General features: G+C 39.6%; 1 long non-coding RNA gene across 2 annotated transcripts in view; it reads right to left on the reverse strand.

Annotated features, from left to right (window-relative positions):
- Window positions 1-621: 621 nt before the first annotated feature.
- The window catches only part of LOC309666398, a 191,824-nt gene continuing 169,922 nt past the window's right edge, over window positions 622-22,523 (reverse strand). For both annotated transcript variants that reach the window (XR_014267073.1, XR_014267074.1), the window contains one exon: window positions 622-22,492. This is a non-coding gene — a long non-coding RNA (uncharacterized lncRNA). The remainder of the gene's footprint in view (window positions 22,493-22,523) is intronic.

Here is a 22,523-nt window from a genome sequence, read left to right on the forward strand (position 1 = left end):
CATTAGCTGTATTTGGATGGGCAGGATGGAGGCTTGTCTTAAGAAGCTTCCCTCTCTTCCTTCCTCTGCCTGCACCTGCCAGGTCTTACCTGCACCTGCCAGCTAGCTCTCTGCCTCAGAGACTCCCCAGTCATCTCTTGCTGTCCTGAAGTCTGAATGGTTGTTAAAAGTAGGTGTAGCAGGTGAGTGATAGTTCCAGCAGGTTTGTGTGCATAATTTCCTTCAACTCAGCTAAGGCAAGGTCCACGGTGAGAAACAAGAGTTTCTGGCAGTTGGTGTTTTGCAAGTAATTGGAGTCTGGTGGTTACTGTCAGGAGAGAGATTGTAAATGGAACCGAAAGAGTTCCACGTCCTCGCTTGTTTTTTGTTTCATTTATTTTCTCTATTGTTTTCCTGGTTTGAATTGCCTTGATTTCTGTTTAGAGTCATTCCATCCTTCCTTTGGGTTTATTTTGCTCTTCTTTTTCTAGCTTTTTGAAGTGGGAGGTTATATTATTGATTTGAAACTTCTCCTCTTTTCTGATACAGACATTCATGCCGTTAATGTCCCCTCTACTACTACTTTAGCTGTGCCCCACTAATTTTGATTTGTGCCATTTTCATTTTCTTTCAGTTCAATGTATTTTAAAATAATTTCCTTGAGACTTCCTTCTCACCCAAGGATTATTTAGACGTGTGCCATTTAGCTTCCGAGTATTTGGAGATTTTCCTTTTTTCTGTCTGATGTTTTTTTCTAGTTTGATTTCATTGTGGTCAGAGAACACACTCTATGACTTCACTTCCTCTAATTTTGTGAGGTTTGTTTTACATCTCAGGACAAGGTCTATTTTTTTTTTTTTTAGTTTTATTATTTGGCTGCATCAGGTCTTAGTGCGGCACACGGGATCTTTAGTTGCAGTGCGTGTGCTCTTTGATGTGGCGTGCGGGCTTCTCTAGTTGCGGTGTGCAGTCTCATTAGTTGTGGCACGGGGGCTTAGTTGCCACGTGGCATGTGGGATCCTAGTTCCTCAACCAGGGATCAAACTCACGTCTCCTACATCGGAAGGTGGATTCTTAACCACCGGACCACCAGGGAAGTCCCAGATAAGGTCTATTTTAGTACAGTTTTTTCATGGACACTTGAAAAGAATATGTATTCTACTGTTATTGGATGGAGTATTATATAAATGTTGATTGGATCTTGTTGCTTGATGGTGTTGTTGAGTTATTCTGTATCCTTCCTGATTTTCTGTCTAGTTATGTCAATTGTTGAGAGATGGGTGTTGCAGTCTTCAACTATAATTATAGATTTATCTGTTTCTCCTTTAGTTCTATCAGTTTTTGCTTCACATATTTTGCAGCTCTGTTGTTTGGTGCATACACAATTAGGATTGATATGTCTTCTTGGTAGATTGACCCTTTTACTGTTGTATAATGTCTCTTTCTGTCTATTAATTTTGTTTTGTCTGAAGTTTACTAATATCTGATATTAATATAGAGACTCCTGATTTCTTTTGATTAATGATTGCATAGTACATCTTTTTTCATTCTTTTACTTTCAATTTGCCTGCACGTTTATATTTGAAGTGAGTTTATTGCAGACAACATATAGTTGGGTAATGTTTTTTTAATCCACACTGTCAACTTCTTTCTTTAAACTGTTATATTTAGAGCATTTACATTTGAGTCATTATTGATATGTTAGGGCATAAGCTTGCCCTTTTATTTTTGTTTTTCATTTGTTCTCTTTGTCTTTCATTTCTCCTCTTTGTCTTTCATTTCTCTGTTTTCATTTTCCTGCCTTCCAATGGGTTTATTGAATTTTTTTTTTTTTTGGATTTCATTTTGATATATCTATGGTGTTTCTGAGTGTAACTGTTTATATAGGTTTTTAGTGGTTGCTTTAGATATTGCATTATATATATATATAAAGCTTGTCACCTGTATTGGAGTCATCATATTACCAGGTTGAATGTATTTATCCTGTTTTGTGTGTTTCTGAGTTTTCAGGAACTGTGGTTTGGTGTCTGCCATTAATTTTGGAAAGTTCTCTGCCGTATTACTTCAAATATTTCTTCTGTTCCCTTTTTTCCTTTTCCAGCATTCCAATTATGTTTATTTATTTATTTATTTTTCTCTATTAGGTGAGAAAGAAGGCTGGAGGGGGTTGGAGTGGGCAGAATTCTCTTCCACCTGCTGGGATAAATTTCTGACAAAATTTTTTCCCCTAGAGTAGGCTTTTGTTGTGAAACCAGTCTGGGCATATTTTGCAATGTTTACTCCTCTCCCCCCATCAGAGCTGTGAGGGGAACTTTCTCAAATCTTCTCTGTGAGAACCTGGTGAAGTTTCTGGAGGAAAAGCCCATGGAAGCGTGGCTGCACTTCCCTCCAAGCTTCAGCCTAAAGGAGTTTCTTACGCTTATGCCAGTAACAGCCTCCAGCAATCCATCAGAATTATCACTTAGGTGTTCTGCCAGTTTATGGCTGCAGGTAACAGATCTCAGCTGTGACTCTCTGTATCCACAGATTTGGAGGAGGGGGCGTTTTCTCTGCCACTTCAGTTCTCTCATGGGTCCAGTAAAAACCATTGATTTTTCAGTATGTCCAGCTTTTTCTGGTTATAAGGACAAAAGTGACGACTTCCAAGCTCTTTACATATTTGATCTGAGTCTGGAGGTCTTTCACACTATATTTTCATTGTTGTTTACTTGAGTGCATTGAAGGAAGAGACTGCAAGTTCAGGATCTAGGATGCTGACTGGAGAGAAAGTAAGATTCAAAAATAATTGGTTAAATAAATTAAATGCTCCTTTGAAGGGGCTAAAGCCATCAGCATTTTAAAAATGGGAAAACTAGAGTTCAGATATTAAACAATTTAGCTTAACAATCAGTAGGGACCATATCCTGGGACCTTTGATCCAAATTTTATATTCTTGCTGTAAAATAGAAAACCATAAGCAACCTTTGTAATTTAGTGTTAGACTACATTTACTTAGTGCTGTATAAATTAAAGGGAGGGAAAAACGGTATGTGCTGAAGTAATGATGACTAAATTTATAGAAGTTATTTATAGAATATATTGAACAAGACTTCCAAAGGAGGCTAGACTTTACTTGATTGATGGGAGAGAGGGCTCCAGGTGTTTTCTAGGGAACAGAGTAAGAAAAATGAGGAGCATTGCTTGATGGGAATGAGCCACCACATGAAATGAAGCGAGTAAAGTAGGGCTAAATGTCTCATTTGAAAATTAAAAGTAATTCCATCTTGTGTTTCACAGCCTGGACAAGTAGTTCTTAGTTTCATGTCAGAGTGACCAGGTGGTTAATTCTTCCATGGCATTTAAGATTGATGGTGTTATCGGGTCTTTCCTCAGTGACTTTCCTCTCCTCCTGCACCATGAGGTCCTAAAAATCAGAAAACAAGACTTATCCATGTTGTTCTCTAATGCAGCACCCAGACAGTGCCTTTTGGAGGGGGCACATAGGAAGGCTGTGTGGAAAGAATGGATGCCTTGCCAGGGTGGCGAGTCCTGTGTCTGCCTGAAGGTTTGTGCATCAGTACCCGGAAGCAGGTAAGAATGAGCTGACATTCCCCTGTGGATGGAAGTGATGGGCTAAAGAAGGGCAATGCTAATCAAGAGAGGCTTGAGGCACCAAAACAGTTTGAGAAATTAATGACCCAACTAACTCCTTGAATTAGGTAATGATGCTAAGAGTCTTCCAGAGATGCACCTTTAGGAAAAACACTCAAGTATGTTTTGGGCTTGAACATCCCAGCCAGACTAGTCGCAGACTGTCTTACGATCAAAGCAACGGAAGCTGGAAGAGGACTTATCTTCGTCTTCTGTCCTCCCATCCACAAAAGGTCTCTGAGGCCCAGCCAAGAGAGGCTGCTTGCTTGAAGCTAGACATATCCACTGGTCAGTGATGTTGCCTCCTGAAGAACTTTGGGCTGTAACCTTGGAGATGACGGTAGTCTGTCGGGTGTGGAAGTGGTGGGGTCATGAGAGGTCCTGGAAATCTGGGGTATAGTCTTTGAGCCAGCTTCTTGATATGGTGTTCTCGGAGGGGAATACCCTCTGTCTCCCAAACTCTTAATTCCTTTCTCAGCTCAAAGGGTCACTCAGACTCTTCGTCTCGCCCATGAAATGATGTGGATAGTATGCTTTCTAAGTGTGCCTATGAAGTAAATGAAGAAATAGGATTTAGATAAAGCCATGGATTCATAACAGACAATTAGGACTGAAGCGTGAGAAGTAGGCCATCTCAGGAGACGTGTATTACGACGTACTTCCCACTATTAGAAGTTTTCTAAAACGCCCCTGAAAGATGGCAGCTTAGCCACAACTTTATTCATAGCTCCTGTTCCAGGGAGTTTCTGCCTTATAAGTCACCTGAGCAACATGGTGCCATAGCTGGAGTTGTCAGTTTATGGAGATTAAATCTGCCTCAATAGAAGAAAGGGAAGCTAGGGATGGCTGAGGCTGAGGAATGAGGTTGATATTGTGGAATATTATGGAATAAAAACGTGTCTTGTACAAAGGGTCTCTTACAGCCATCTTAGAGATGCTTAAGTAGGTAGCCAGGGGCTCATGACCAAGGTAATAAGGAATAACCCTGAGCTTGGAAAATAAAGGCTAAAACAGGAATGGTGGGCTGGAAAAAGTCAAGAAGAGGATTGTGGAAATCAGGGTGAAGGCAAAACAGTGCAGCCAAGCTGGCCGGCATGGCATTCCAGAGCCAAGGACTTGGTAATATCTGCCTAATCCCCCTCTCTGCAGTGTCTGTGATCCTTTGGGAGAATTTCTCTGCCTAATTATGCGGCCATGTAACTGTCAGGTAAGAAAGAAAATTTACCCTGTTTAGGCAAGCATCTGGCAGATGGAGGAGAGATTCATTACTCCCAGAAATGCATCATCTTGCTTCTGTCAACCTAAAGAAAGTGAAATGTTTTCTCCTGGAAATGTAATCATGGAGGTTATTCCATCACACTTTTAAACTTCTACTTTCTCCCTAAAGAACTTTTTTCTCCTACTTGGAGATGTTGCAGAATCCATTATTTGATACGATGCCGGTTGTTATAAGTAATATTTCTTCCTGCAATAACTAGATAGAAATGCTCAATTTAATATATTGGATTTGGGGAAACCATTTTCCCATCTTCTCCAATTAATTGCACATTATAACATGTTAATTATAAGTGTAAATATAATGTCAAGGGGATTCAGGGAAAAATATGCACTGACTTTCAAAAGGAAATTCAGAATCTATTTGTGGTTGGGTTTTTGGTGTGTATGTGTGTAGTTTCTGTGATGTCTCTTTTCCAAGGTGAGAGCTTCTCCGAGCTGCCTGCTGTAGGTGTATAATAAAGATGTAGGTAAGGAACAGAGACCTGTAAACGGTAGATACGGGTTATAGCCTAATATCCGCCTCTTTGACACACAACCAACTGGAGGAAATAGCAGGGTATCTGTTTTCATATTTTTTTCGTACACTCTACATACATTCTGATTGTGTTTATATGTCATCAGGGTACCACAAATTTCTTAAGCTATTTTCAAGTATTTGGAGATTTGCCTGTTGCTGCTAGAGCTGCAGCAGCCTAATATTCTTCTTTTTTAAAAAATTGAAGTACAGGACTTCCTTGGTGGTGCAGTGGTTGAGAATCTGCCTGCTAATGCAGGGGACACGGGTTCGAGCCCTGGTCTGGGAGGATCCCACATGCCGCGGAGCGACTAGGCCCGTGAGCCACAACTACTGAGCCTGCGCGTCTGGAGCCTGTGCTCCGCAACAAGAGAGGCCGCGATAGTGAGAGGCCAGCGCACCGCGACGAAGAGTGGCCCCCGCTCGCCGCAACTAGAGAAAGCCCTCGCACAGAAATGAAGACCCAACACAGCCAAAAATAAAATTAATTAATTAATTTTAAAAAAATTGAAGTACAGTTGATTTACAATGTTGTGTTAGTTTCAGGTGTATAGCAAAGTGATTCAGTTATGTGTGTATATCTGTATATACATATTCTTTTTCATATTCTCTTCCATTATAGGTTATTACAAGATATTGAATATAGTTCCCTGTGCTATACAGTAGGTCTTTGTTGTTTATCTATTTTATATACAGTAGTATGTATCTGTTAATCCCAAACTCCTAATTTATCCCACCCCTTCCTTTCCCCTTTGGGAACCCTAAGTTTGTTTTCTATCTGTGAGTCTATTTTTGTTTTATAAATAAGTTCATTTGTGTTATTTTTTAGATTCCACCTATAAGTGATATCATATATTTGTCTTTCTCTGACCTCACTTAGTATGATAATCTCTAGGGCCATCCATGTTGCTGAAAACGGAAAGATTTCATTCTTTTTTATGTCTGAGTAATATTCCATTGTATCTATGTACCACATCTTCTCTATCCATTCATCTGTTGATGGACATTTAGGTTGTTTCCATGTCTTGACTATTGTAAATAGTGCTGCTATGAACATTGGCGTGCGTGTATCTTTTTGAATTAGAGATTTTGTCTTTTCCGAAGTAACATTCTTATTTCTATTATCACTGAATTTCAGTCTTCCCCTCAGGATGCACATGGAAAGGCTCTGAGCTGGAAAAACTGTAAGGCCAGAAGGCAGAAGATGACATTTATGGGCAACTTTGTCTTGGTCATAACTCTATTCCTCCACCATTACTTGGTGTCAGACATTCAGCCAAACACTAATATAGGTGAAAGAGCTGTTTACTTTTATTAACCCATTAAGCAGATGCTTATCAAGCTCCTACCATGCTGGACAGTGTGGTAGCCCTGGTGCAGAAAAAGAAACACACAGACGGACCCTCACCGATGAGGGTAAGAACAACGGGCTTGAGGCACATACAGCCTCCCCTCAGGGATGGAGTCCTGTGCCCAGGGCACCCACAGCCCCTTGCCAGTGGAGGAAGCAGGGCTGGAGCATTTTCTAGTAACAGATAATGCACTTGGCCAGACCACGGTGAAGCCAAGAGCACACCAGTCTGAGAACGGGGTCTTCTCTGGCTGCCACTGAATAGCAGTGTGACTGGGGGCCGCGGATTCAAATCACCTCCAGGCTCAGTGTCCTCATTCATCGCATGAAGGGATTTAGAGGAAACTTCCCCACTCCTGGGCATATATCCGGAGAAAACCATAATTCAAAAAGATACATGCACCCCAATGTTCACTGCAGCACAATTTACAATAGCCAGGACATGGAGACAACCTAAATGTCCATTGACAGATGAATGGATAGAGAAGATGTGGTACATATATACAATGGAATATTACTCAGCCATAAAAAAGAATGAAATAATGCCATTTACAACACCATGGATGGGCCTAGAAATCATCATACTAAGTGAAGTAAGTCACACAGAGAAAGACAAATATATGATATCACTTATATGTAGAATCTAATTTTTTAAAATGATACAAATGAACTTATTTACAAAACAGAAACAGACTGACAGATATCGAAAACAAACTTATGGGTACCAAAGGGGAAACTTGGCGGGGGGAGGGATAAATCAGGAGCTTGGGATTAACATACACACCCTACTATATTGTAAGATAGATAACCAACAAGGACCTATTGTATAGCACAGGGAACTCTACTCAATATTCTGTAATAACCTATATGAGAAAATAATCTGAAAAAGAATGAATATATGTATATGTATAACTGAATCACTTTGCTGTACACCTGAAACTAACAGAACATTGTAAATCAACTATACTCCAATAAAATTTTTTAAAAAATCAAATAAATAAAATAAAATCAAGGAAGTTTTTAAAAAAATACAGTTGATACAAACAAGCAATACTTACTCCTGGTTTCTGTATATAAAATTAATTACAGTACATGTATGTAAAATTAAAATCAATAAATCAATAAAAATGAAAAAAATAAAGGAAACTTCAGTCTGTGTGTGTGTGTGTGGGTGTATAGACTGTGTATATGCACGTATATATGTGTATACATATATATGTCTGTAATTATTATAAATAAGAAAACAAAGCATAGAGTTGACATTTCTCATCTCTTGTTCTGGGTCTGTTGCTTTTCCTTCTCAGTTTTTGGCTATTTTTCTGCTTTTCCTCTGTTGACATTCACCTGTCATAACAAACTGTAGCTCACCTCTGCCTAAAGCTAGCCCTTCTTTGAAATCTCTGCTTCTCCTGTTCCAGTTTTTCTTCCTTTGCCTAAACAGAGAATCAAGAAAGGAAGAAATCAATAGGAGAAATGATATGTTTTGATCAGCAGTTTTCTCTAAATTACATTTGTTAAAGTCTGGCCGTTTCATATTCTGTTTAATGTATTCCGTCGAGGTCATTTTCAATCTTGAAGTTCCTTCCCATTTCTTTCATTTCAAAAGATAAGAGGTTAATGTCTTGCTTTTTAAAAATTAATAGCAACTCACTGGAACTACGATAAAGGCAAAACGGAGCTTTATTATGAATGACTGACATGGGTCTCTTTTGGGGAAAAATGTATGGAAGAACTAAGGCAATGACATATTTTTTTAATCCCCCCTATTTATAATGGATTATCATTGCATAAAATTTACATACGGCCAACAAAGTACGGCAAGAGAATATATTGCTCAAACACTCAGGTAACTTAACTCAAAATCCAGTTAATTCAGTGGTAAACATCGGAGGAATCAGTTGCAAAGAGTTTTGGTGGCAGGGGAGGCCGTAGTGGAAATAACGTTGGCTTAAGTATCAAGAGATCTGGTTTCTAACCTGGCATTCAATAAAATTGTGTGTCCTTGGGAAAGTTATTTCATTGCTCTGTGGGGAGTGAGGACAACACCTCCAGGTCCAGTTATCCAACACTGCAGAAAAAATCACCCGGAAGCTTCCATGCCATCCTTCGCTTCTGAGTGAGTCTGCTGGTTCCGGGTGAGCCTTGAGCCTGCCCAGGTTCAAGGGGAGGAGAAGCAGGTTTTACCTCTTTTACAAGAGCATTTCAAACAGGAGATACTTTTTCGTCATTTTTAGAAAAGACATGCTTTCCACCTAAGCTACCATTTTTAATGCTTAATCGTTGCCTTGGAATAGGGATTGTTTATTATCCATTTTAAAAATAATTAGCACCTACTCAAATATTTTTTGTTTATAACTTCTTGTAGGCTTTCTTTTCTACATATATATTTAAATCATTTCTGTATTTTAAATTATTTGCCCACAGCTTTTTTTTTAAACATCTTTATTGGAGTATAATTGCTTTACAATGGTGTGTTAGTTTCTGCTTTATAACAAAGTGAATCAGTTATACATATACTTATATCCCCATATCTCTTCCCTCTTGCGTCTCCCTCCCTCCCATCCTCCCTATCCCAACCCTCTAGGTGGTCACAAAGCACCGAGCTGATCTCCCTGTGCTATGCGGCTGCTTCCCACTAGCTATCTATTTTACATTTGGTAGTGTATATATGTCCATGCCACTGTCTCACTTTGTCCCAGCTTACCCTTCCCCCTCCCCGTATCCTCAAGTCCATTCTCTAGTAGGTCTGCGTCTTTATTCCCATCTTGCCCCTAGGTTTGCCCACAGCTTTATTGAGACATAATTGACACATAACATTGGATAAGTTTAAGGTGTATAGTGGGTTGATTTGGTGCATTTACATATTGCAAAATGATTACCAGCATAGCATTAGCTAACACTTCCATCCCGTCACATAATTACCATTTCTTTTTTGTGGTGAAAACAGTTACTATCTTCTTGCTTAGAAATTTTCAATATATGATACAATATTGTTAACTATAATTACTGTGCTGTACATTAGATCCCCAGGACTCATTACTCTTATAACGGGAAGTTTGTCTACATATATTTTTAATGTTTATTTAAAATCCATCTGAGACTATATTACTAAGGATAGAGCTTTTAATATCTTAAGAGCTATAGGTTTGATAGATGTTACGCATATAAATGTAATATCTTTGCTTTTCAGCTGGCCTGCACAATTCTCTAAGGATTGTTGTGATTGAATTAAGCCCTAGCTAGTATCTATGGGACAAATCCATGAGGATTTCTCTGGAGGGAAATTGGTATATTTACTTGTTAGTGAGAAATATAAAATGATAAAAATTCCTTTTTGGCCTTAGAGTGAAGATATTGCAACGGCAGAAAAAGACACTTGGTTGCTTGGCCTTTCACTGGAGTCCGAGTGAAGGACTTGGCAGTGGCTCTGGTCCATGTGATTTCTGTCCTCGGCCATCCCTCCTCAGTCTCAATGGGGGCTCAATTTTGTACTGGTTGAGAGACCAGCCTTTCACATGAAAAGAAGCTCAACATCGCTAATGATTAGAGAAATGCAAATCAAAACTACAATGAGGGGGACTTCCCTGGTGGTGCAGTGGTTAAGAATCTGCCTGCCAATGCAGGGGACACGGGTTCGAACCCTGGTCCGGGAAGATCCCAAATGCCGCAGAGCAACTAAGTCCGTGCGTCACAATACTGAGCCTGTGCTCTAGAGCCCCACAACTACTGAAGCCCGCATGCCTAGAGCCTGTGCTCCACAACAAGAGAAGCCACTGCAATGAAAAGCCTGCGCACCACAATACAGAGTAACCCCCGCTCGCTGCAACTAGAGAAAGCCTGCGCACAGCAATGAAGACCCAATGCAGCCAAAAATAAATAAATAAATAAAAAAACAAAACCAAAAAACCCAAAAAACAAACAAACAAACAAAAACTACAATGAGGTATCACCTCACTCTGGTCAGAATGGCCATCATTAAAAAGTCTACAAATAATAAGTTCTGGAGAGGGTGTGGAGAAAAGGAAACACTCCTACACTGTTGGTGGGAATATAAATTAGTAGAGCCACTATGGAGAACAGTATGGAGGTTCCTTAAAAAACTAAAAATAAAGTTGCCATATGATCCAGCAATCCGACTCCTGGGCATATATCCAGACAAAACTATAATTTGAAAAGATACATGCACCCCAATGTGCATAGCAGCACTATTTACAGTAGCCAGGACATGGAAGCAATCTAAATGTCCATCAACAGACAAATGGATAAAGAAGATGTGGTACATATACACAGTGGAATGTTATTCAGCCATAAAAAAGAATGAAATAATACTGTTTTCAGTACCATGGATGGACCTAGAGATTATCATACTAAGCAAGGCAAAGACAAATATTATATCACTTATATGTGGAATCTAAAACATGATACAAATTAACCTATTTATAAGATAGAAACAGACTCACAGGCACAGAATACAAATTTATGGTTACCAAAAGGAAAGGTAGGGGAGGGATAAATTAGGAGTTTGGGATTAACAGATACACACTCTTATATATAAAATAGATAAACAACAAGGACCTACTTCATAGCACAGGGAACTATATTCAGTATCTTGCTATAAACTGTAATGGAAAAGAATATGAAAAAGAATGTATATATATGTATAACTGAATCACTTTGCTGTATACCAGAAACTAACACAACATTGTAGATCAACTGTACTTCAATAAAAAATAAAATAAAATGAGGAAAAAAAGTCCAGCCTTTGGTGCCAGACAGCCCAGATTCCACATCGTCATTGCCCCACTTCCCAGACACGTCCTTAACCCTAGCCTCAGCTCCCTTGCCTGTAAAAAGCCCGCAATGATAGAAGCCACTTAGAGATTTACATGAAGGTAAGTGACAGCACAAAGCGCTTGGCTCAATGTCTGACATTAAGAACTCTTTGGGAGCTGCTCATTTTATTAGTTTTATTTCATTACCATCATCCTTGTGTTTCTCCGTGTCTCACTCCCTTGAAGAGGCGGTCCCAGCTCTCAGAATTCTTGACAGCTGGATGACCCAGTGTTTACCTCTTGGGCATCATTTTTAAGGAGCAGCTCAGAGCAGAGACACGGAGATTCCTGGTAGCTGCTACGAACCCAGACACTTCCTCATGCGACTACTGTACACCTCTGGGTCCCAATAGCATTGTTCTAGGGGTAAAAAGTGATGGTTGAAACATCACTGCTCAGACTAGCGGTACGGCTCTGGCCCACCGACTCTCCATTTAGAGGTACTTTCATCCCTAACTTTCCTTTCCTGGAAATTTCCACCTGTAGGTAAGTATGCACTTGTGAGAAGAAGTATCATGGAAGCACATTTCTCATATTTTATCCTGAGATAAGATTACCGGACATATGATGACATGAAGAATCACCTGTACCCTTTGGGTTAATTGTGCCAACACTGGTTTAGAGCAAGTCAGAGGAGCGAGATATGCAAGGCTGCCCTGGGTGGATTTGGAGCCGGTGTCTGATCACCTTCTCTTCCTGAGTTCAAAATGATGTCATTCACCTTTTCCCTTGTGGAATGACTCCCACTCTGGTTTCTAATTAGTCTCGGCTCCAGATGTAGTCTGAGCGAAGCAGAGTGCAGGACCCTTTCATGTTACCTGGGCGGGAGGTGTCTCTGCCTGCCCTCTAAGGCGGCACTGACATCTAAGGAAAGTTATCACATCCTGAACTTACTGCCAAAATGTGGGAGGTTTTAGTTGATTCTGTTGTCAAGGCTCACCTCCTTTATTGTGTTTTGCAATTGATTTTTTTAACGTAATGCAGGCCTTTCTACTAATAGGCAAAATGCTTTCTGACCTATGAAATGTCCACCTGTCCTGATTCCCCTTCCTCGTAACCACCTCTCCCAGCCAGGCATTCACAGAACTCTGTGCTGAACTTGGACTGGACCTGGAAACCCAAACAACCCTTCCAGGTCCTTCCAAAGCCTTTTTATTTTATTTATAAAATAAAATAAATAAAAATGTAGTTCCGTATAACCACCGCAAGAAAACTTTTGCAAAAGTAAGGCATTATTCTCATGGTAAAATAGTTCACTTTAGTGGGGAAAAAAACACCTCACCTTGACATTTCTTGAGACCGCAAGTTAGCTGATTGCCGCGTTTAGACATTTAAGGGCATCACCTTAGCACGTGAATCTCATGAATATTTCCCCCTAATTAGATGAGAACTTATCTCTCTCATTTGGATCTTCGCCAAGTCACCCCTTTGTGTGGAGTTAATTGCCAGCTCCCAGCAGGGCCCGTAAGGACGGCAGAGCCCGATTCTCTTGACTCCATCCATCTCCCATCACTTTCAGCCTCCTTCACTTGATGGCAGCCCATTGTTCCCTTCTCTGTCTTGAACACACCAGGTTTGTTTCCTCCTCAGACCCTTTGCACTTGCCATGGCCCTGCCCGAACTTGCCCTTCCTCCGGGCTTTGGTTAGTGACTCACTGTCATCATTCTGATTAGGATGGAAGGCCACCCCTCCACGGGGCTTCCCTTGAGCCCCTGTTAACGTCTGCTCTCCACCCACTCGGACTCCACCTGACTCCCTCTCAAGTCCAAGCCATAACCCCAATGTCCTTTTTTCCACAGAACTTTCCCCTAAGTTCCATATGTCTTATTTATACCCAGGCCATCCCTGGGGACACTTGCTTTCTTCATGTAATCATTAATTACTCTCAAGAGTGTTCTGGTTGAAATACGAAACTATACCGTTATCATATTTATCACTTCTAGAAATGAGGTTTATTTATTTTTCCGTATCCTTCGTAGATGTCTCTTCACTAGAAAGTAGGCACAGGGACTTTGTGCCAGGTAATTATTTAGGCACTGGGGAGGCAACAGTGAATACAGATTATAAGAACTCAATCAATATTTTTTGATGGAACCAGTTAAAGAAAACGAATGACAGGCTTTCATATAATGTGTTTGTGCACAGACACATAAACGAACTGAAGTGAAGATTTTGTGTTCTTTTGTTTTTCTTTTAATTTTTATTTTATATTGGAGTCCAGTTGATTAACAACGTTGTGTTAGTTTCAGCTGTACAGCAAAGTGATTCAGTTATACATATACATGTATTTATTCTTTTTCAAATTCTTTTCCCATTTAGGTTATTACAAAGTATTGAGCAGAGCTCCCTGTGCTATACAGTAGGTCCTTGTTGGTTATCCTTTTAAAACATAGCCGTGTGTACATGTCAATCCCAAACTCCCAATCTATCCTTCCCCCTCCCCCTCCCCCCCATCACCCCAGGTAACCATAAGTTTATTTTCTATGTCAGTGAGTCTGTTTTTTTTTTTTTTGTAAATAAGTTCATTTGTATCTTATTTAAGTGAAGATTTTGGATCAAGTTTTATTTCATAGTTATGTGGACTTATGCTCCAAAAAATATATAAATAGGGATAAACTCACACTCCTTCAGAGGAATGAGATTGCAAAGAAATTGTCAAAAAGTTCATTGAAAAAGAAACTTGTTTGGAAAGGTTGCTTCTGCTACATTGCATGAAACTTCCTAAAGAGGTCAGTGACTTCTCCATTAGTACCTGGGGTCTTCTCTGTATCTTTGTCAATTTTTTTCTTTTCAACATCTGGCCTTAGAACATGACAAGTTATTCTAGATAATTTAGGCAATATTCTTGCAAGTAGCCATAATGCCCAGATTTGGGGGACGAGTTTATCGATCTGTAGACAGAACAATGATACTGGGGTCGCTGCTCGCCTTTGCACATGGAGCCATGGATGAATTAAGAACAGATTTTCATTTGAGAGGATAAACCGGGAGAAAAAAGCTGAGGTTGTGTTTCAACCTCCACTTGTCTCCTAGGCTTGGAAGCTTCGGGCAGTACACGGTCTGAATCACTTCATGTGGAAACATGGGCAGTAGCAAAGACCATTTATTTTCAGTGTGTGTAAAACAGAAGAAATCAAAATTTACCCAGAGAACTATTTAAATTGGCGTTTATTTCTTTCTGACCCCAAGGATGATTTATTCACATCCACACCCTAGACACGAACACAGCTTCAAATGGACACTTCAGCAGCTGGGATGTAGTGAGTTGCAGGAGATCCCACCTTACAAATCAGAATAGTTCAGAGAAGTGACAAAATCATATGCATGTTTAAAGGCAACCTAGAACTGGGAACACAGGGAAACCCAACTGAACTGAATTCCAGTAAGACACAAGCCCTTCCTAGCAGAGACCATGGGTACTTTCATCCCTGCCACGTTTTTCTTTACTCAGTATGTGTGGGATGTGGCACCCACCTGTCTTTTAAACTTCTGCCAACTACAAATTGGCACTTGCCATCTGCCTCTACAAGGAATAAATCATGTACTGCTGCAGCCGCTGACCTTCAACACCCCCTGAAAGGAGCTCAGGGTGGAGAGCAGGAAGGAAGCCCTCTGTGCTCTGGGAAAAACTGGCAGAACAGGCCTTCAGATAGTTGGGTATTTTCAGGACAAGATTTTATGAGCGCAATTCTTGCATATCCTCGTATCTAGAAAAGCACTAAAGTCATTAATGGAGACATCTGGTCCTCATGACGAGAAGCCACCTTCTGCCAAAGTGTGTGTTTGCTGCACGTCCCCCCTTCACCAAAATCACATCTATACTGACCTTCCCCCCTACCTCTTCGGAGCAGTTTCTCAGAGCTATCTAAGAGGCTGTCTCCCGGGCTATAGTCCTCATTTTGCCCCAAATAAAACTTAACTCAGAACTCTCATGTTGTGCATCTTTTTAGTCAACTCTTCATCAGCCACGTGTGGGCTAAGAGGATGGTTTGGAATTCCGAGGATTCCCAGGCTTGGAGTGAATCCCCACCCACGTACCACATCCTTCTCATGGGACCTTCACTGGGTGCATGGTAGCAGCACCGAGGCAGGGGACAGAACAGGAGGCTGAGTAAGCACTCCCGACGTGCATGGTACCTGGACCAAGTACATGGCCGGGCCCTTCTGGAGGCTTGGGGATGTGCAGGACGGCCAGGGGAGATTCCTAGGGCACAGTAGGCTCCTCCTGGATGCGAGGCAGCAGCAAATCAAAGCCTGCTCCTCCTGTAGAAGGATGGAGAGAGACCTCCAAAGGCTCAGGAAGTGGCTGCTCGAGTGTGAAGTCTAGAGCCTCAGAATCTCTCCAATTCTCAGGTTCTAAGCCTTGCTGACGGGACGGTCTTGACCCTGCCCTCAAAGTATGTGAAGCCAGGGGTAGAATGAGTCTAATTAAAGCTGCAACAAAGCCCAGACTCAGCCCAATTACAGATATGTTTGACTCAGCGTCCTACCATTTTCAGGGGCAAATACTATCTAATTCTCAATTATTCTTTTACATGGGATGTACAGAGTGAAATTTTAATTAAAGAGACAAGCAAAGAGGCAAGAAAATGTGATCCATTATCAAGAGAAAATTTTTGTCAGTAGACTCAGAGCCAAAGATATAGATTATGGAATTAGCAGACAGAGGCTATAAAATAACCATAATAAATGTGTTAAAGTATATATTAGAAAAAGTGAACGATATACATAAGCAGATGAGGAATTTCATCAGAAATGAAAGCCACAAAAAGAAATAATGGAAATTCTAAGATTGAAATAAGACATAGCAGTTTTATATTTGAATGCATTAATAACAGAGCTTCGAAATATGTAAAACAAATACTGACAGATGTAATGGAGAAATATATAAATCCATAACCAGAGTTGGAGGTTTTAAATCCCTGTCAATAATTAATAAGACAACTAGGCAAAAGTTATAAAGATGTGGGAGATGTGAACATAACCTTCAACCAACTTAACCTAACATGAATAGAACAGTGGGTACAAAAACAGATACATTCATGAACATTACCATATGCTGGGCCATAAGATAAGTCTCAATTAGTTTTAAAGGCGTGACATCATAGAAAGTATATTCTCTGACCACACATGTTAGAAATCAACAATAATACAATCTCTAGAAAAAGTCAAATAGAAAATTATGCAACAACAAGAAAATCCTATGAGTCAAAGAAGATATCACAAAGGAAATTAAGAATATTTGGAGCTGAATGATAATGAAAACCCAACATAACAAAATTTATATTCAGCTAAAGCAGTGCTGAGATGAAATTTATAGTTTTCCAATAAATTTATAAGGAAAGGAAATTTATAGTATTGATTTTTTTACTTTCCCCCATTTCCAACAAACTTCCATGTTTAGAAGCTAGGAAAAAAAGAGCATCTTAAGCTCAAAATTAATAGAAGAGAGAAAATAATTAAGAGCAGAAATCAATGAAATAAAAACTAGACAAAAATCAACAAAATCAAAGTGGATATGTTAAAAAAGATTTACAAAATTAATAAACTCCATGTTAGATTAATCAGTAAAAAAGAAAGAAAGCACAAGTAATCAATATGAGAAAATTTAAAAGGACCTATCAATAAATATAGACAAAATAAAGATGAAAATGAAATATTATGAACAACATATGCCAATAAAGTCAACAATATAAGTGAAATAAACAAATTTGATTAAAATGAACGCAAGAAGAAATAGGAAATCTGAAAACATATATATATACTTATATATTTACATTTTTAAAAGAGACATATCAACAAAGACAGTTTGAGCCCAGGATGACTTCACTAGCGAATTCCTTCAAACATTTAAAGAGAAATATTACCATTATTGCACATTTTTTTTCCAGAAAGGGGAGGAGGAGAAAACACTTCTCAGTATTTTTATGAGACCGGTATAACCATGAGACCAGAAATCTGACAGGGATATTACTAGAAAAGAAAAATACAGATTAAAATCCTTCATAAGCATGGTGATATAAACAGGACAGTAGTTTTTTAAAAAAATTTATTTTATTGAAGTATAGTTGATTTACAATGTTGCATTAATTTCTGCTGTACAGCAAAGTGATTCAGTTATACCTATATATACATTCTTTTTCATATTTTTTCCATTGTGAATATTGAATATTGGATATTGAATATTGAATATTGTTCCTTGTGCTATACAGTAGGGCCTTGTTGTTTATCCATCCTATATGTAATAGCTCGCATCTGCTAATCCCAAACTCCCAATCCTTGCCTCCCCCCTCCCCCCTTGGCAAACACAAGTCTGTTCTCTATGTCTGTGAGTCTGTTTCTGTTTCGTAGCTAGGTTCATTTGTGTCGTATTTTAGATTCTACATATAAGGACAGTAGTGGGTTTTTTTTTTTTTTTTTTGGTAGAATTAATTTATAGGAAGACGACCTTTTCCGGGTAGGGTAAGGTGCTCCATTTTGATGTTTTGAAGTTTGTAGTTATATTATGTATAAAATTGCCACACTCAATGAATGATCCACTAACGATGTGTGCAGTTTATTATATGAAAATTATACCTCAATAAAGACAAAATGAAGCAATTATGAAGATGATGTAATTTCCATCAGTGAGAAATGCTGCTAGAGTCTTCATAAGCACATGCCACTTAATAATAATATTCGTGTACTGCTTTATTAAGCACTTTAACCTTAATGCTCTAATTCTCATAATAAACACATTACGTTTGTGATGTTATTCCCAAATGCTGGAGGATAATTGGCTTACTCTAGGCTTTAGAAAGTGAGTGTGCAGCAAAATCAGGACAGAGACTCAAGATTTTTGCCTCTTAGTTTATGCTTTTCCAAGAAACAATAGTTACTCTGCTGCTGCACTGTCCTTACCTCAGAAAACTCCTGCTGTAGCAACTTTTGTTGTTAAGGTCTCTGAAATACCTGTTTTGTTCTGAACCTCTGACCTTTCTTGGCTCAAAACTGGAATGACAGCCTTTAACACACGATTATAATTTTATAGCAATGTATGCATTTAGAATTCTGACTTATGATTCACTCAGTTATCTGAATTAAAATATTTTCCTTGCCTTCACTGTTGGGCTTTGAAGTACCACCATAAACCCACCTACCCCTTTCCCCAGAGTCTGGGGTAGGTGCTTCAATATGCCCCCATAGCACCATAAGTTCCCCCCACCATAATGCCCGTTACAAGATACTGTACCTTCCTGTTTATGCGTCTGCTTCTACCCAGCGGTGATCTCAGGGATTTTCTGCTTGGAGGAGAAATTGTTTCTTATTCACCTTTTATCCCAGGGCTTATTACAGTGGCATTCAAGGGTCAGTCAATAAATACTTACTGAATGACTAAACAAACAGGGTAAATGTCTTAGGAGAATCGGTCACCCCCCGGTCTGCCATATCTCACCACAACTACATTGATACATTGATTAATAATTTGTCTGGAAATAAGCTCCTTTATGATGGTGTGGATGATAGTAACAGTAATATTTTCATTGTGTTATTAAGTGCAGCGTTGTTCAACCTGTTTGCTTATCTGCCAACATACTGTCCAGGGCAGAGATCACGTCAGCTTTGCTGTAGGATCTATAGCAGTTTGGAGAGTTATCAGCACATGGTAGTGGCTTACTTTCTTGGGTGAATAAATACCTTTTTATGATGATTATATAATACATGTACAGTTCTGCAAACATTATATATATTATTCATGCTTTATATGCACATATATATATTTAAACTTATCCATCTTTTTCTTCATTGATTGTGATTTTTGTCACTTGTTTAATACTTTCTTCTTTTCCCCAAGGCATTGTCTTTATTTTTTGGTAGGATTTGGGGGTTTGATTTTTATATATTGATAGTTAATTCATTAAATTTTTTCTCTTTTTGTGGTGTGAGGTAGGTATCAGCTTTTTTATGTATGCATAAACAATTTTCCCAGCTCTATTTATTGAATAGCTTAGCTTTTCTTCTCTGATTTGCAATGTCATTTATCAATGTTCCGTAATTAATAGTTATTCTTTTCTGTTATATATGTTGGCATTGATATCATAGTGTTTTCATTACTACAGTTTTGTAAGTCCTGATAGCTAGTAAGAAATTTTTTGTTCCTTTTCTTCTCTCTTCTTGATCTTTCTTCTTAGAGGTTTTAAAAAAGCAAATTTTTCTTTTGTTGAAGCTCATTTGTTTTTTTCTTTTTCCATTTTATTAATTTCCTACCTATGATGTCTGCCCTATCTTTAAAAGCTTATTCTAAGCTTTTAAGTTCTTCAGATATTTACTTTTAATCTTTTTCTTTTATTAATGCACATATTTCCCTTTTTTTTTGGTCCTACCATAGATGACTATGATGTAGAACACTTCTTGTTATTCAGTTCCAAATATGTCTTAGTTTCCTATGGGAATAACTTATTATCTTGAGTAATTTGAGTCCATTTAAGTCTGTGCTTGTTGCTGATTTCTAATTACTTGAAGTTTTGCTCTGAGAATCTGATCTGAATGTATATCACTTACACTCTAGCAGGAAACAGATGCCATACTCAAGTGGGTAACTGAGGCAAGTTTAATGAAGAGGCTGCTTATAAATATGGAAGCAGGGTTACAGGAAACCAAGAGCGATCGTTGAAACGCTCTCAACTAGCAAGATGGAGGAGCCATTACTACCCTCAGGACTGAAGGTTAAGGAGAGGAAAAGTTGACCAGAACCCAGAGATAGTAGCTGTTGTTGTAGCAGAGGGTTTCCTGACAGGGGCTGTGGTCTTGGTAGAGAAGCTTACTTCAACATATAACGACCCATCACAGAGGAATCCAGGAAATAAGTACCCTGATTTCACTCTGTTCTCCAGTCCAGTCTCCCGCCAATGCTTCCCATTTATGTGAAACAACCAGAAGGCAGATGGCAAGGGAGCCATGGACGAAGTCCAGCTAGTTCAGCCTCCCAGGGTAGAGGCAGATGGAAGAAAGGCAGAGAGTGGGTTTAGATGTACAATGAAAGTGTCCAGTACTGTTCATTCTTTCTGTCCCCTCCAAACCTTCACTTACCTGTTTGTCATTCAAGTAAAATAAATGTGTTCTCAATGCCGGGGACAACAAAGTTCCACGAGCTGCCATATATGTTGAGTGATGTCAACACCTGAAAGGTAAAATGTTAGCCACCCCAAGCTGCCCACCATCAGCTGAATGTTTTTTCCTGATCTTCCAAATCATAAGATTGGATATTAACAGTAATATTAAATTATCCCTTGGAAATGGTATATATCAGAACAGGCACAAGTTAATTGCACAGGTAGCTGGGTCACTTCCTCACCTGGAAACTGTGCCTATTTCTGTGTCTACTGCTTTGCCCTCAACACACACCTGTGGCCTCATGAGGGTTCCCTATGAAAAGTTAACAAAAAGGGTAGGTCTGGTTTGCAGATGGATTTGCATAATACACGCGTAAATAACCAAATGTATTAGAGCTCCACACAGGGACGGTGGATTGGGAAGAAACAGTGATGATGGGCAGTCACGTGGTGGTCAAGCACTTAATTTCTACCAGGGTCAATAGGAGGCCGGGAACTGCTAACCAACTTGAGGCTAGTTGCTGGCAGAAGAGGGCATGGCTTCATTCCCAAACCCAAGGGACCATGCAGTGAGTCTTTCTTTGGGATTTTTCAGGTGCTGTAAAATATATTATCTGCCTCACACACAGGAAATACCGTTGCATATCTTGACATACAGCATAAGTGACAAGACAGCTTGAACTACTTCCTGGACATGATATGGAAGTCTAAGCAGTAGACCTTCTTGTTCTTTACTCTTTCCACCTGCTCTTCCCCGCAAACTGGCCATCTTAAGCATTACTCAATAATCATGTTACAAGATCATGCTTACATATTCTATATGTAGCCTTCAAAAAGCAAAAAGTCCATCAACGGTTATGTCTGTTTCTTTGAAATGGGTGCTACAAAGTGTCACAGTATATTTTCACTTTAGAGTGGATATTCTGACATATCTCAGCTACTGCATCTCTAGAAACTTTATCAGTATGGTAGGTCTCCAAACTCTTGTGGGGCTTATCTCTTACCCTCTCACCCTTGCTACTTCCTCTCATCAGTTCCAGTTAGCAAAATGTCATCAACGTGAAGTGGTACCTGATGTGATATTAAGACATTCAATTCCCTCTGGTCTATCTCAGGACCAAAGCAGGACAGATGGGTGATGTAGGTGTGCTGATGCTCCTACCACAAGAGAATGAGTTGTTTCTGATCATCTTTACTGATAGAAATGGGGGAAATTATCAATATAGGCCAGGTCAACAGCTGTACACTCGGTGGTAGAGCAATGCTGATTTGCTTCAGTAAAGATACCACATGTGGGGGCTTCCCTGGTGGCGCAGTGGTTGAGAGTCTGCCTGCCAATGCAGGGGATACGGGTTCGAGCCCTGGTCTAGGAAGATCCCACATGCCGCGGAGCAACTGGGCCCGTGAGCCACAACTACTGAGCCTGCGCGTCTGGAGCCTGTGCTCCACAACAAGAGAGGCCGCGATAGTGAGAGGCCCGCGCACCACGATGAAGAGTGGCCCCCACTTGCCACAACTAGAGAAAGCCCTCGCACAGAAATGGAGACCCAACACAGCCAAAAATAAATAAATTAATTAATTAATTTAAAAAATTTTAAAAAAGATACCACATGTGGAACTACAGTTACGACGGACATGAGCACCTGATTAAGTGCGCGATAACCCACCGTCATCCTCCAAGACTCAACTGGGTTTTGCACCATTCAAACAGGTGAGGCAGAGGGACTTCCCTGGCGGTCCAGTGGTTAAGACTTCGCCTTCCAATGCATGGGGTGAAGGTTCAATCCCTGGTTGGGGAGCTAAGATCCCACATGCCTTAGAGCCAAAAAAACAAAACATAAAACAG

This window comes from Balaenoptera physalus (assembly GCF_965194825.1).
Source record: "Balaenoptera physalus genome assembly, chromosome: 8".
Lineage (NCBI taxonomy): Eukaryota > Metazoa > Chordata > Mammalia > Artiodactyla > Balaenopteridae > Balaenoptera > Balaenoptera physalus.